Consider the following 15,730-nt stretch of genomic DNA (forward strand, 5'->3'; position numbering starts at 1 on the left):
GATAGATTAGTATCAAGATCGAGGTGTCACCCTACTCCTTAGGTGTTGGGAAGTGTGTGTGTGTGTAGTTGTGTGGGTGTGGGTGTGTGTGTCGGGGGGGGGGGCAGTGACACTTACATATCCCTACTCTTATAAAAAACAGAGTTGGTGATGATGGTGTTCCTGCCATCCTGCAATATAGGCCATCCGATTTATACCCGACGGATAGGAAGGAAACTGTGGCAATTTTGCAAAAAGATACCCACACCCCTCTCCGCATTTGCAAATAAGGCATTCCCTCGTTCATCCTTTTCTCCCACAAGATAAACTACTCATACAAATGCATCTTGATGTTCGGTGCAACGCATGGGCATCTTGCTAGTAGGGAGAAGGAGTTTGTGTGACACATATCTAGCTATATTAAGGGATAGGTAGATAGCATTTGTGCGAGGCATACTTAAAGCATCACGAAGATAAACAAAATTGTGTGCATGCAAGTGCTGGAAAAAATGAAGCGAGAAACAATGTATGTGTGTGCGCGCGCACATGTGTTTGTGTGTGTGTGAGAGAGAGAGAGAGAGAAATCTCAAAACAAAAGGTGCTCTGTTGGAATCCCATTGTATGTATTCATATGGTTCCGGAACTCGAGTTAACCTTAGGCATATGTGTGAGAGACATTATTATACTTTGAGACATTAGTGGCTGTGGGTGGGCGGAATTAAAGGGGTGGGCGTGTTCGACAGAGAGAGCGTGTGTGTTTCTGTGTGAGAGACTTGTAGGACGGGGTAGAAAGTCGAATTCTAACCTTGACGGAGGGAGAGAAATACACGAAGTGCGCGTGTGTGATTCTGATGCCCACAGGGAAATGAGATATGTATGCGTGTGAGAGAGATTGCACAATTCATTAACGTATCACTATCTAGCGATCGTGGACGTGCATCGCTTGAACATAAATCAATATCTACTTCGTATCGTGGCCAAAGGTACAATATCGATTCAACGCTATTGTCTTTTTTTCTGGGGTGGACTTCACACCAATTATTAACTGCTGACGCGTGCCCCGTGTACACAGTCTCGCATGACCTTCCCGCTAGCACGGTCCAAAATTAGTTGAAACTGGATACGAACGATCCCGCGGGCGGCAAAATCTCCCGCCTCCTTCTAAAATTTCCGCCATCTTAGTCTTTAACATGCGAAATTCCCCTTTTTTCCTTGGTGCACGGAGACCAACAGTTACAATACTGCCCTCATCTACATAATAGGTCGGGGCTGCTTTGGTAACTTCCGGTTCCCCCCACTACACGGCACCCCCATTTCCTCTCCCCCTCCCGCAAAAATGACTAACTCCACAGCACCAGAGCATCTCACATCACGTCGTCCGTACTTCGTCGGCCTTTCTCCCCTCCCCTCTCGAAACCCTAGACTGCTCATCCACCGGCGTACCAGAGCCCATTCACTGCCAGTGGCGTCCACCTCACCGGATCTGCTTCTGCGGCCGCATCTACCCCTCCCACCTCCCCTAGAAACAAATAGACTGCTCATCCACCACTGTACCACAGCCCATTCAGTGCCGGCCTTGTCCATGGCGCCGGATCTGCTTCGCCGGTACTCTCGTCAACCGCAGCGCATCTGCAACGGCTCATTCGTACTCCCCACCGGCGACGCTTCGTCCACACCCCCCGGAGCCGCCCCACCGATGCCCCGGTCGACGGCCTCTGATCCTCTTCGCCGACACCTTCCTCAACCCTACCGGAGCCGCTTCGCCGACACCATCGTCCACCCCACGGGAGTAGCTTCGCCTATACCATTTTCAACCCTACCGGGGCCGCTTTGCCAACTCACAAGTCCACGGCCTCAGATCCGCTTCCTCGCACCCTCATCCAACCTACTGGAGCAGCTTCTGACGCCCCATCCACGGCCGCAGATCCGCATCGTCGACACCATCCTTAACCCAACCACCGGAGCAGCTTCACCTACACCCTCGTCCACGGCCACAGATCCGCTTCACCCACACCGTAGTCCACCCTACCGGAGCCGCTCCACAAACACCCTACTCGATGGTTCTAGATCTCCTTACCGGACCCCAACAGCCAGCGCAGCGTCATCACCCTTGACGTTTCTAAACCTGATTCCCACCGTCTGGCAAGATGCCAAGCACCCGTCACGGCCTAGGTACTTGTCACCTTTAAACCCGTCCAGCATCACCTGCCCGATGTACTTCAAATATACTAACATGTCGCTGTTACCTGTTATGCTGCTGGCAAAAACTACAAGGACGATGTTTCTTCTGGATCTAATAGCTTGGCCAAGCAAGATCCTGGACCGAGGCATTGCTATGATCTTGTAAGCATGTCTCTCTCTCTTGTATTGTCCTGTGCCTGCCAGCATGCTTTGCTAGGATATTCGACCAGTAATCCCTTTGTGCAGATAATGATTTCTACTACTGGCTGCTAAATTAGATATGTAGATGTCATACATGATACTACCTCGTACCTCTGTTCCTAAATATAAGTCTTTCTAGAGATTCCACTATAGGCTACATACGGAGCAAAATGAGTGAATCTACACTCGAAAATGCATCTATATACATCTGTATGTGGTCCATACTGGAATCTCTACATAGACATATATTTAGGAACAGAGGCAGTACATTACACAAAATCATAGGTGGCATGTAGGAATTCCAGTACACTACATTAGGCTCCCTTAGAGTGCCTGCTAGTCCAGCACACAGAGTCATGGCTAGTTTATGCTACGCACACGATCATTAATTGTTGGGTTAAATATGCGCAAGGGATATGCAATGTATTATCATGTAGAGATGTCTAAAATTAGCCGTCTCAACTTGCAGATAGGGTTACACAATGAAAAAGTACAAGATGTATGTGGCAACTTCATGGAACATCGCAAAAAAAGGAGAGCCAGCGGTGAGCCTATACAGTGTGCTATGGTACGTCACTCCTCCATTGCAATCATCGTGACATGTTATTTGTATGTCAGTTCTATTGGCCAAGTTTCTTAGGGATAGTTATTACGAGTTATCCTAAGAAAATAAGCACCTGTGAATATAAGTTCCATGTAATAAGCCAACCAGTTCTTTTCATTGCGTTTTCAGCTTATCTTTGGTATGATCAGTGAAAAGTCTAGATTGCATTATATTTTTTTCATTTTGCTGCCCATATGAAAATTAATTTGACTTGCAAACATCACAAATTGAACCCAGTGCAGTAATTAATATGATAGGAAAACATACCATCACTATTTGCTCAAAATGCAAATACAAAGATACCATCTACTTGGCACAATCTACTTTGGTCAATGTTTTCCATAGAGATCCCATTGCCTAATTTAAACGAAAAACGCATGATCCACATTTAAATGAAGAACAATTACTTATTGAAATTCGATGGTCCAAGTGGCTGGTTATTATCATATAGCAGCACCACCTGAAAGCATCATATAGCAGCAGCAGCAGCTCATAGCAACTCATCATACAGCAGCAACAGCAGCAGCAGTGTGCAATTCATCATATACCAGCAGCAACTCATAGCAATTCATCATATAGCAGCAGCAGGAGCAGCTCATAGCAATTCATCATATAGCAGTAGTAGGAGCAGCTCATAGCAATTCATCATATAGTAGCAGCAGGAGCAGCTCATAGCAATTCATCATATAGCAGCAGCAGGAGCAGCTCATAGCAATTCACCATATAGCATCAGCAGGAGTAGCTCATAGCAATTCATCATACAGCAGCGGCAGGAGCAGCTTATAGCAACTCATCATATAGCAGCAGCAGCTCATAGCAATTCATCATATAGCAGCAGCAGCTCATAACAATTCATCATATAGCAGCAACTCATAGCAATTCATCATATAGCAGCAGCAGCTCATAGCAATTCATCATATAGCAGCAGCAGGAGCAGCTCATAGCAATGCATCATATAGCAGCAACAGAAGCAGCTCATAGCAATTCATCGTATAGTGGATCAGAATGAAAATTTGGCAAAAAATCAGAGGAGATCCTCACCTTGTTGGATGAGCTCATCCTCATCCTTCAACAGCACCTCAAGGCCACAGCCTGGGAGGTGGGGAGGGGGAATAAGGTGCCTTCTGCCGCAGTGTGGCATCAGCCGTAGTTGTGCAGCGCCTCCCGGAGTAGTGCGTTGGACGAACCACAGTGGAGCAGCTGCTGGAGACCATGAGAATGAGGGGCGGCACCAGAGGGAGGAGCAACCAGGGAGATTTGCCCCTACCTGCTGGCCATGTAGCCTAGCTGGACAGAGCATCGTCGAGGACTAGGCCAGATGGGACCTATGGCGACGGCTTGCTGGAGGAACCCTAGTGCTACAGGCAGGGGATCGAGGTAGAGGGAAAGGGGAGAGGAGATGCAAGCGGGCAGGGCAATGAATGCTTGCGTGTTTGTTTTTACTTGAGGGTGGGGTGTGACGCGGGCGTCACCAGTTGCATTTTGAGTGTAATATAGGCGGACAACAGAGTCATTTCACTATTCCCCTTCCCTTCAATTTTTAGTGAGGTTCTACCCGAAACACCCCCCTCCAAAGAGAAATTAGTTAAGCCCAAGCCCATAACTCAAAAATGACTTCTTTACATATTTTATGGCTTATTTTGACAATAAGCCCTGAAAAGGCGGAATAGAACTGGCCCTTTACCTGCAATTCAATTGTGCGTGCAATGACGAATCACTCCTGCCTGCTATAGTGTACATTTAGGCATCATCATACATGGCATAACCTAATACATGTGCATTCCATTGTAGAATCTGGAATATGCAATGGTTATGTTAGTTCATACGTTGCACATGATGTTTAAATGCCCCTTAAATTTGGTCAGTCAAGTGATGGTCTTTAAGCCTCCTTCTTTGCTTCTTTTCTTGATATGTAAGATTTTCTCACACATCTGTTCAATTGCTTGTTTGCATCAGCCAGCCATACTAGGACTGTTTGCTTTGATTACTTGATGTTCTCGACCTAACACTCTAACAGAGCTTGTCAACGATTTAAACACTAAGGGCTGCTGTAGTGGGGCCTTTTCTAACTCATAGGTGACATAAAGGTTTGGTTGTACACTAAAGTAGGCTCTCCAAGAGTACCTGGAGATCCAGTTCGAAGGTATGCCTAGTTTTTACATAGTGCAGACATAGTAAATGCTCATTTCATTGTGTGCAAGTGCAAGAGATGCGACATGTTTCATTATGTGGTGTTGTTTTGTTATAATCTCATCCTTTTGTGTTCACAGACTGGAAAGTATGCATATTTATCTTCCAAGGAGACGAGTAACTAGTTTGTGTCACCTTGCAGAGGGGGTGCAATGAAGATAAGATTGAGGATTTCCAAGTACAAGATGTTAGGAAGGAGCCTTGCAAGAGAAGTAGGAGCTGCGCTGAGCCTCTTCAACCTGTTAAGGTAAGTCACTGTATCCAACTCAACAGTTCAATTCCTTGTTTGTTTCAGGCATAGTTAATTTGATCTTTTCAATTGCTTTATTTGTCCTCAGTTAATGAGATGCCCAAAGAATGATGCCTGATGTTGGGTACTTGTATAACTATTAGTTGACATAATTAAAGGCCTTACCATTTAATTACTCTGCCGAAGTGTGCCTGAAGCTTTGAAGTCTATTAACCAACTATTATTGAATGAGGCTCACAATCTAGTTTATACTAGGCTAATGATTGCATAGTTTTGCTTGATGTAGTATGTTTGTATGAAATCCTCTGCTGTTCATTATGCTCCCTAAGACTTTAATTGAGCTACAGAATCGCCAACTGCTTGCTTACTTCTGCGCAACGTGCTGTCTAAATTTGTAACTTGTCTGTGTTTTGGATTGGGCCCCAACATCATGCTCCTCTGGTGAGCTAAGAGAGATTTCTGTATGCAGGCTGCACAGACTACCTTTTTTATAATTTTTAAAATATACCTGCTTATGCTTCATGACGTGTAACATTATTGTTAGTCCTGTTTTGCCATGCACAAAATAGTCTGTCTTGCTCGCTTCACTGTTGTAACTATATTTTTGCCCTAGTCATGTGTACTTACAGAAACATTTCAGGATGAAGTGACATCAACACAAAGATCTGCGAGCAGTGCGGCATGGCCGTTACCGAACGATTATGGATTGGAATTGGAATGTGCTGATGTTCTCGAGCATCAACTAGAGGTGGCAAGACAACGTGTACATGATTCTGAACGTACAATCAACAAGTTGAGACTGGACATGCAGGTATTAGATGCAGGAGTCAAAAAAATGAAACAAGACACTGAGGTAACAACGAAGGAATTGGAGATTTTGCAGACTGAAATTTGTGCTATCTAAATCCGGTCAATCCTATTTTCTGAAGAGATTATAGTTCAAATGGTAAGTTATGTTGATGCGTGTCCATGATGTATGAGCTGTATTTGCCCAGTGCATGTAATTTGCTGTTTGTGTATGCTTTATTATCACTGGTGCCGAACCATAATGCCCAGTGGGTATAATCGGCTGTAATTTCTTTATTGTATAGTGTAGGATTATTATACGTTTCTATGCCTTAGTCTCTTTATTGTATAGTGTATGTTTTTTAGAGGTGATAGTATAGAGTAGGATAATTCTTTGAATATGCTATATCGTTCAAACGGGGGCCAACTCGCCCAAACGTTGTAGCGACCATGGCCCTCCACAGGCCGTATGATCCATGGGCCATCTACGGGGCGGACGATCCATGGCCTTCTATGGCCGTCGGATTCGTGGGCCTTCTATGGGCTGTCGGATCCGTGGGCCTTCTATCGGCTGTCGTATCCATGGGCCTTCTATGGGCCAGCGGATCCATGGGCCTTCTATGGGCCGTCGGATCAATGGGCCTTCTATGTCCGTCGGTTCAATGGGCCTTCTACGTCCCGTAGGATCCATGGGCCTTCTACGGGCCGTCCCATCTATGGGCCTTGTACGGGCCGTATAAGGGACCGTAAATGGGCTAGAGTGGAAATCGTACGTTTTATGGGCTGACCATAATGGGTAGTTAATAGGCCGTATTTGATGATGCTATGAAAATGGCCCAACAGATTAACGGGCCACAAACGGGCCGACTGTATCCACAAGCTGAATTTGGCCCACAAGCAGAAAAGGCCAGTAATGGGCCGTAAGTAACCGAATGCTGGAAATGAGCCCAAGAATAAATGGGCCCTCAGAAGGTTGAAAGGTAACACGGGCTGGAAACGACCCAATGGAATAATGGGTCGCTAATGGGTATAAAGCGATACACTGTTCATTACGGGCCGGTTTCACCACGGGCCATTAATGGGCCAAGAGTTACAAAGGGACTCATATGGGCCGAAATACGTCATGGGCCATACATGGGCCGGAAGTTAAAACGGGCTGGAATTATATTGGACGGCCCAGATGACGCTACTGGGCCTAATTCGGATAGGCCGTAAACGGGCCCTGGGTTAGCGGGCTGTAAATGGGCTATATGCGAACAGGCCGTTAACAGGCTTGCCGCGGGCCGGCCCGCCACCTTTTGACCAAGTCAAACGGGCCGGCCTTTTCACAGGAATGGGCCTCTGTTGGGCCGTGCCACGTGTCGACGTATCATAGGCGCTTTGGGTCCAATGAGTGGATGACATCTGTCCCAACGGTAAGCCGACACGTGTTTCCTCCAGCCAATGATGATTTTACACGTGGAAAATCCCCATTGGTCGGGGCTGTTAACGGTTTATCGGATCCAAAACCGGACCCGATAGCTTAACGGCGTTGCGTTACGGTGGATGCCACATGTCGGTCACCCTTGACGAAAGCACTTCTGTGACACGCGATTTATCGTCATGGAAGTGGACACTTCCGTGATGATAATTTTGGTAATGTCATGGAACACTTCTACGACAGCACAGGTATGACTATCTTGATTTTGTCATAAATTTGTCATGGATCATGCATGACAGAAAACGTGACCTACTGTGACAAACACGTATCATCACGGAAGTGTATTTTTTTGTAATGCAAGGAAGTGCCTAACAGTCGGGACCCACCCGGTCGAAGCGTACGTAGCGTTGTCATTCTGGTCGCGAACGTGTACGTACATACTGGTCGATGTAGAGGCGCGCACGTGTGGTAGTAGAGGCGCGCACGTAGCATGTACACGTACGTACAACGTCCAGGGTGCAAGAAAGTAAATACGACCACGTACGTACATACGGGCGGGGTCTCAAACGCCTACTCGCGCATACGTACGGCCAGGGCTCTTGTACATGGCTGGGTCGGAATGGAGAAACTGCGTCGTCTCGTGTTCATCGGGAGCCAACCGGCTTGGACGGAACAGGCGATGGAAACGAGGCCTGGCGTACCGCAGAACGGAGGAAACGGCCTTGTGTTCGAACGGCCATCGTGGAAACAGGATCCTGTTCATCGGGAGGGGTCTGGCGTACCGCAAAACGGAGGAAACGGACCTCCTACGGTCGAAACGGGGTCCTGTTGATCGGGAGGGGTGTGGCATACCGCAAAATGGGGGAAACGGACTTGTGTGGGAGCGCTACGATCAAAACGGGGGTCCTGTTCATCGGGAGGGGTGTGGCGTACCGCAAAACGGGACTCCACAGGATACTGTTCATCTCCACCGTCGACCTCCTCCAGCCTCCACGGGCTACTGTTCATCCACCGTCGACCTCCTCCAGCCTCCACCTGCGACTGTTCATCCACGGGCTCCTGTTCATCCAGCCTCCACCGGCTACTGTTCAACCAGCCCTCTCCACGGGGTCCTGTTCAACCACCCCTCCATGGGCTACTGTTCATCTAGCCCTCCACCGGCTACTGTTCAACCAGCCCTCCACGGGGTCCTGTTCATCCAGCCCTCCACGGGGTCCTGTTCATCCACCGGCTCGATCGATCGGGGTACTGTTCATCCAGCGGCAACGGCCTCTACTACCATGGGGTCCTTGAGGGAGTCCTGGATTAGGGGGTCCTCGGACAGCCGGACTATATACTTTGGCCGGACTGTTGGACTATGAAGATACAAGATTGAAGACTTCGTCTCGTGTCCGGATGGGACTCTCCTCTGCGTGGAAGGCAAGCTTGGCAATTCGGATATGTAGATCTCCTCCCTTGTAACCGACTCTGTGTAACCCTAGCCCCTCCGGTGTCTATATAAACCGGAGGGTTTAGTCAGTAGGACAACAACAATCATAATCATAGGCTAGCTTCTAGGGTTTAGCCTCTACGATCTCGTGGTAGATCAACTCTTGTAATACTCATATCATCAAGATCAATCAAGCAGGAAGTAGGTTATTACCTCCATCGAGAGGGCCCGAACCTGGGTAAACATTGTGTCCCCGCCTCCTGTTACCATCCGCCTTTGACGCATAGTTCGGGACACCCTACCCGATATCCGCCCGTTTTGACACCGACATTGGTGCTTTCATTGAGAGTTCCACTGTGCTATCACCATAAGGCTTGATGGCTCCTTCGATCATCGACAACGATGCGATCCAGGGCGAGGTTTTCCTCCCTGGACAGCTCTTCGTATTCGGCGGCTTCGTACTATGGGCCAACTCGCTTGGCCATCTGGAGCAGATCGAGAGCTACGCCCCTGGCCATCAGGTCAGGTTCGGAAGCTTGAACTATACTGCCGACATCCGCGGAGACTTGATCTTCGACGGATTTGAACCCATGTCAGGTGCGCCGCACAGTCACGACGAGCACGACTTAGCTCTGTCATCAGACGGTGTTCGGGAGATCACACTTGTAGCTACTCCGGCCCTCAATCCGGAGCAGATTGCGCCGTCCGAGGATGGGAGGATGGATCCCGCCACGGAGGCCGCACACTCAGCGGCGATAGAGCCGAATACTGACTTCACCTCCTATGAGACCCGTGTTGCCGGACACTTGGATTCGTCCCCGACCACGGGCTCCGAACCGCCTACGTCCGTGCCTATCGAATCTGATTGGGCACCGATCATGGAGTTCTCCTCCGCGGATATCTTTCAGCACTCGCCACTGGGCAACATGCTAAATTCATTAAGGTCTCTCTCCTTGTCTGGAGACCCTTGGCCGAACTATGTCCGGCTTGAGTGGGAAGCGGACGACAAAGAAATTCGTTCCCCACCCACCACCCACTTGGTAGCCACTGTCGACGACTTAACCGACATGCTCGATTTCGGCTCCGAAGACATCGACGGTATGGACGACGATGCAGGAGACGAACAGGAACCACCGCCCACAGGGCGTTGGACTGCCACCTCATCATATGATATATACATGGTGGACACCCCCAAAGAAGGCGATGGCGATAAGGCAACGGAGTATAATCCCTCCAAGAAGCAATCCAAGCACCGGCGTCAGCGGCGCCGCTCTAAGTCCCGCCATAGCAAAAGCAGCGATACCGGCACAAGAGACAATAACGCTCCGGATAGTGCCGAAGACAAAGATAATCCCCTCCAGCCAGGCCTCGAGCGGGAGGATGGGCAAGCTAGCCCTCAGGAACAGGCAGCAGTCGAAGAATTAAAGGATGACAATTACATGCCTCTCTCCGAAGACGAGGTGAGCCTCGGCGACGAAGAATTTATCGTGCCTGAGGATCCTGTCGAGCAGGAGCGCTTCAAGCGCCGGCTTATAGCCACACCAAATAGCCTGAAGAAAAAGCAACAACAACTTCAAGCTGATCAAGATCTGCTAGCGGATAGATGGACCGAGGTCCTGGCAGCCGAGGAATATGAACTCGAGCGCCCAACCAAGAGTTACCCAAAGCGCAAAGTGCTACCCCAACTCGAGGAGGAAGCATTAAACCCCAGACTACCAGCATATGACGCGGCTGATCGGCCACCCCGTGGCCGAGACAGAATGGCATATCCACCCGAAGTCCAGCCCGCACCCCATCGCCACTCAAACAAAAACACCAAGGCCCGGGGCAACACGCAGGACCTGCGAAACGTATTGGAAAACAAAGCAGGACATACAAGATCAATCTACTCACGGGGGCGCGCCCTAACGCATGACGATGATCGTCACGCCGGATATACTAAAAGCAAATCCGGCCGGGCTGAATACAGCAGACAAGACTCGTATGAACTGCGTCGTGACATAGCCCGGCACAGAGGTGCCGCACACCCCCTATGCTTCACTGATGAAGTAATGGATCACGAATTCCCATAGGGATTTAAACCCGTGAACATTGAATCATATGACGGTACAACAGACCCCGCGGTATGGATTGAAGATTCCTCCTCCACATCCACATGGCCTGCGGTGACGATCTACATGCCATCAAGTACCTCCCACTAAAACTCAAAGGACCGGCTCGGCATTGGCTGAATAGCTTGCCAGCAAACTCCATTGGCAGTTGGGAGAATCTGGAAGACGCATTCCTTGACAACTTCCAGGGCACTTATGTGCGACCACCGGATGCTGATGACTTGAGTCACATAACCCAGCAGCCAGGGGAATCGGCCAGGAAATTCTGGACCCGGTTCCTAACTAAAAAGAACCAAATTGTCGACTGTCCGGATGCCGAGGCCTTAGCGGCATTCAAGCATAACATCCGTGACGAGTGGCTCGCCCGGCACCTCGGCCAAGAGAAGCCGAAGTCTATGGCAGCCCTTACGACACTCATGACCTGCTTTTGCGCGGGCGAGGACAGGTGGCTGGCTCGCAGCAATAACACATCAAGAAATCTGGGCAATTCAGATGCCAAAGATAGCAACGGCAGACCACGTCGCAATAGACACAAGCGCCGCAACAACGGAGACAACGCCAATGACACGGCAGTCAATGCCGGATTCAGTGGCTCTAATCTGGTCAGCGGAAAAAGCCGTTCAAAAGAAGCAATCCGGGCCCGTCCAGTTTGGACCGCATACTCGACCGCTCGTGTCAAATTCACGGCACCCCTGATAAGCCAGCCAATCACACCAACAGAGAATGCTGGGTGTTCAAGTAGGCCGGCAAGTTGAATGCCGAAAACAAGGAAAAGGGTTTGCATAGCGACGACGAGGAGGAGCCCCGGCCGCCGAACACAAGAGGACAGAAGAAGTTTCCTCCACGAGTGAAAATGGTGAACATGATATACGCAACCCATATTCCCAAGCGGGAATGGAAGCGTGCACTAAGGGACGTCTATGCGATGGAGCCAGTCGCCCCAAAGTTCAACCCATGGTCCTCTTGTCCGATCACTTTCGATCGCAGGGACCATCCCACTAGTATCTGTCATGCCGGTTCTGCCGCATTGGTCCTTGATCCCATCATTGACGGATTTCACCTCACTCGAGTCCTTATGGACGGTGGCAGCAGCCTGAACCTGCTCTATCAAGATACAGTGCGCAAAATGGGTATAGACCCCTCAAGGATCAAACCCACTAAAACCACCTTCAAAGGTGTCATACCAGGTGTAGAGGCCTGTTGCACGGGCTCAATCACACTGGAAGTGGTCTTCGGATCTCCGGACAACTTCTGAAGGAAGGAATTAATCTTCGATATCGTCCCCTTCCGTAGTGGCTATCACGCACTACTCGGACGAACCGCATTTGCTAGATTCAATGCGGTACCGCATTATGCATACCTCAAGCTCAAAATGCCCGGACCTCGCGGGGTTATAACAGTTAATGGAAACACAGAACGCTCGCTCCGCACAGAGGAGCACACTGCGGCCCTCGCAGCGGAAGTACAAAGCAGCCTTCTGAGGACAACCGCCAATTTGGCGAAGAAGCCACCGGAAACCTTCAAGCGAATCCGGAGTACCCTACAACAGGATCGCCAGGCACGTTCAGAGCTCGCCTAGCAATTCGGCCTCCGTCCTAGTCCCAGTCAAGCGGCGAAATTTGTGCCGCGCGTACATAATTACGCACTCAAGATACCATGGGCACAGGCGGAGGCAAGGCCCACAATGCGGCTCAACCGCCTCAGGGCCCGTACATCTTTATCATTTTCTCTCTTTCAGGACCCTACTCTCTGGAAGCTCTTTCCGATAGCCTGATCAATGGACCCATTACGGGAAGGAATACCAAGGAAGCAAGACGCTCTGACGTACAAGGGAATCCCCAGGTGGTCTCTGATAACGATCGATATACCTGTTTTACATACCCATACGCAGCTTGCCCTTGGATAGGACATGTTAAATAGTCCTATTTTTTGCTTATTGCACTACTTGTATCCGTACGCTTTGACGTATTATTTAAATAACAATGCATAGCATTAACCTATTATTGCATTTCCTTTTTTTCCTTGTCTTCTTATTTACGACAAATTGCACCCGTACATTCTGGTACGACAAGTGCGCCAGGGGCTTCAGTATACCCCATAACACGGCGTGAAAAGTCCGAACACTTTCGACAGTGCGGCACCCCGAACTTATAGCATTATATGCATCAGCTCCGAATCATGTCTTGGGTCAATAGTTGGGTTTTCCCGGCTCCCATGTTTTGTTACCTTATGTTCCGCTATATCGACTAAGGTAGCACTGGGAGAACTACTGCGATTGTGTCCCGGTTCTTCCGGACGAGCACCTCAGTAGAGAAAGCCGAAAACTGACCGTCATGATGCAGCGAGAGCTGGTTGCTGTTCGAGAGGTCTCAAGTCCTTAAAGACTTCTTCCGCTTCGGGCGAGGAGTCGGCCTTGTCCGATTTAGGCGTATATAGCGCCCCAAATTTGGCCTTCCGAATACTAGGGGCTTCACCAAAATTTAAAATTGTAGACTTCTATGGCTAAGTGAGAGTGATAAAGCTTTATAGTCCGATTGCCTGGTTCGTTGTGCTGAACACCTCCTTCGAAGGACCCAAAATTGGGATAAAGAGTGATCAGGTTTATCCCGAACACCTCAGTACTAGTTACATGGGGGCAGAAGCCGACGACTGGCCAACTCTCAGATTTTATAAACGGCCGCACATAAGGTAATATTTTAAATTAACAAGCGTTGCATAGCGCAGATGAACTCGTTTCATATTACAGGATCACATGAGTACATTCATTCAAATATTACATCCTTAGCACATTCCTCCGCCACAAGGCGAGCACCCTTCAGGACACTGTCATAATACTTTTCGGGGTGGCGATGCTCCTTGCCCTCCGGCGGCCCTTCCTTCACCAGCTTTTCGGCGTCCAACTTCGCCCAGTGCACTTTCGCCCGGGCAAAGGCCCTGCGCGCACCCTCAATGCAGACGGACCGCTTTATGACTTCAAAGCGTGGGCAGGCATTCACAAGCCGCCTTACAAGACCGAAATAGCTACCAAGCAGGGGCTCGCCAGGCCACATCCGGACTATAAGACCCTTCATGGCTTGTTCGGCCGCCTTGTGAAGCTCGACCAGTTGCTTCAACTGGTCGCTCAAGGACATCGGATGTTCGGTCCCAGTATACTAAGACCAGAACAACTTCTCCGTCGAGCTCCCCTCCTCGGCCCGGTAGAACTCCGCGGCATCCGACACACTGCGGGGTAGATCTGCGAACGCTCCTGGAGAGCTCCGAACTGGGGTAAGTAAAAGGAAAGTTTCCTTCACATGCTTTCTTTGCATAATGAATGCCTTACCCGTCACTATCTTCCTAACCGCCTGAATCTCCTAGAGGGCCTTTTGGGCTTCGGCCTTGGCATGTTGTGCGTTTTCGAGGGCCTTCGCAAGCTCGGACCCTTGCGTCTTAGAGTCACGCTCCAAGGACTCGTATTTCTTCACGAGAGCCTGGAGCTCTTGCTGCACCTCTCCGACTCGGGCCTCTTGCTTCTCTCGCTCCATGCGCTCCTTGGCCGCTTTGTCTTCGGCCTCGGACAACGCCTTCTTCAGGGCCGCCACTTCGGTCGTGGCCCCTAGCAAAATTCATCACGATCCTATTATTCAAAAACCACATTTTTCTTTATCAATATACAGACGGGGTATCACTTGCCTTTGTTCTCTTCGATCTGCCTCTTGGTAAGGCCGAGCTCTTCCTTGGACCGCTCAAGGTCCCGCTTCAGTGTGGCGACCTCCGCAGTACGAGCGGCAGCGGCCAGCAGTGAAGCCTGCTTATTCACATAGACACATTCTGATTAGACTCCTGCGATTATTATTTGATCCTCTATTCGGCCTTTCTTCGCGAACGCCAAATAGAGCATCAGGGGCTACTGTCTATGCTGTAACATTTTCTTATAATTTGATTACTTACCTCAAAGCCTGTTAGGAGGCTGGCACAGGCTTCAGTCAGTCCGCTCTTGGCGGACTGAACCTTCTCGACCACCGCACTCATAACAGTGCGGTGCTCTTCGTCAATGGAAGCGTCGCGAAGCGCTTCCAGCAAGTTGTCCGATGCCTCTGGATGGACAGAGGCCATCGGCACAGACAGCTTGCCCCCCTTAGCGAGGGGTTGCCTAACAGAATCTGGAACCATTGGAGGTTTCGGCGCAGTATTTGGCTGGGGGCTAGACTTGCTGCCCCCGGCATTAGGGCCCAAGGGAGTCTTGCCCCTCGTGTGCCCAGTGCCTGGAATGTCGCCTTGGGGCGCCTCCAAAACTGTCTCCCCTTGGTTCAGTGCCCTTTGAGACAACACCTCGGCGTCGTCCGTAGGGCGGGGGGAGGAGGCGGTCGGGAGTGAATCGTTGTTCATATCCGACGGGCCCAAAGAATCATCCGAAGAAGATACGTCGATATGGGCTCGGGATGGACTGCATAATCATGTTCGGCGTGATAAGAAGCAATAAAATAAAACATACTATCATGGTTTTGTCACGGCAGATGTCCTAGAGAAAGGACTTAGTCGTGGAGCCATCGCTACGGGTTAGCTTAAAGGGGTTAAAGCGGACAAGGGACGCAAGAGA

Source organism: Triticum aestivum, chromosome 6D (assembly GCF_018294505.1).
Source record: "Triticum aestivum cultivar Chinese Spring chromosome 6D, IWGSC CS RefSeq v2.1, whole genome shotgun sequence".
NCBI lineage: Eukaryota > Viridiplantae > Streptophyta > Magnoliopsida > Poales > Poaceae > Triticum > Triticum aestivum.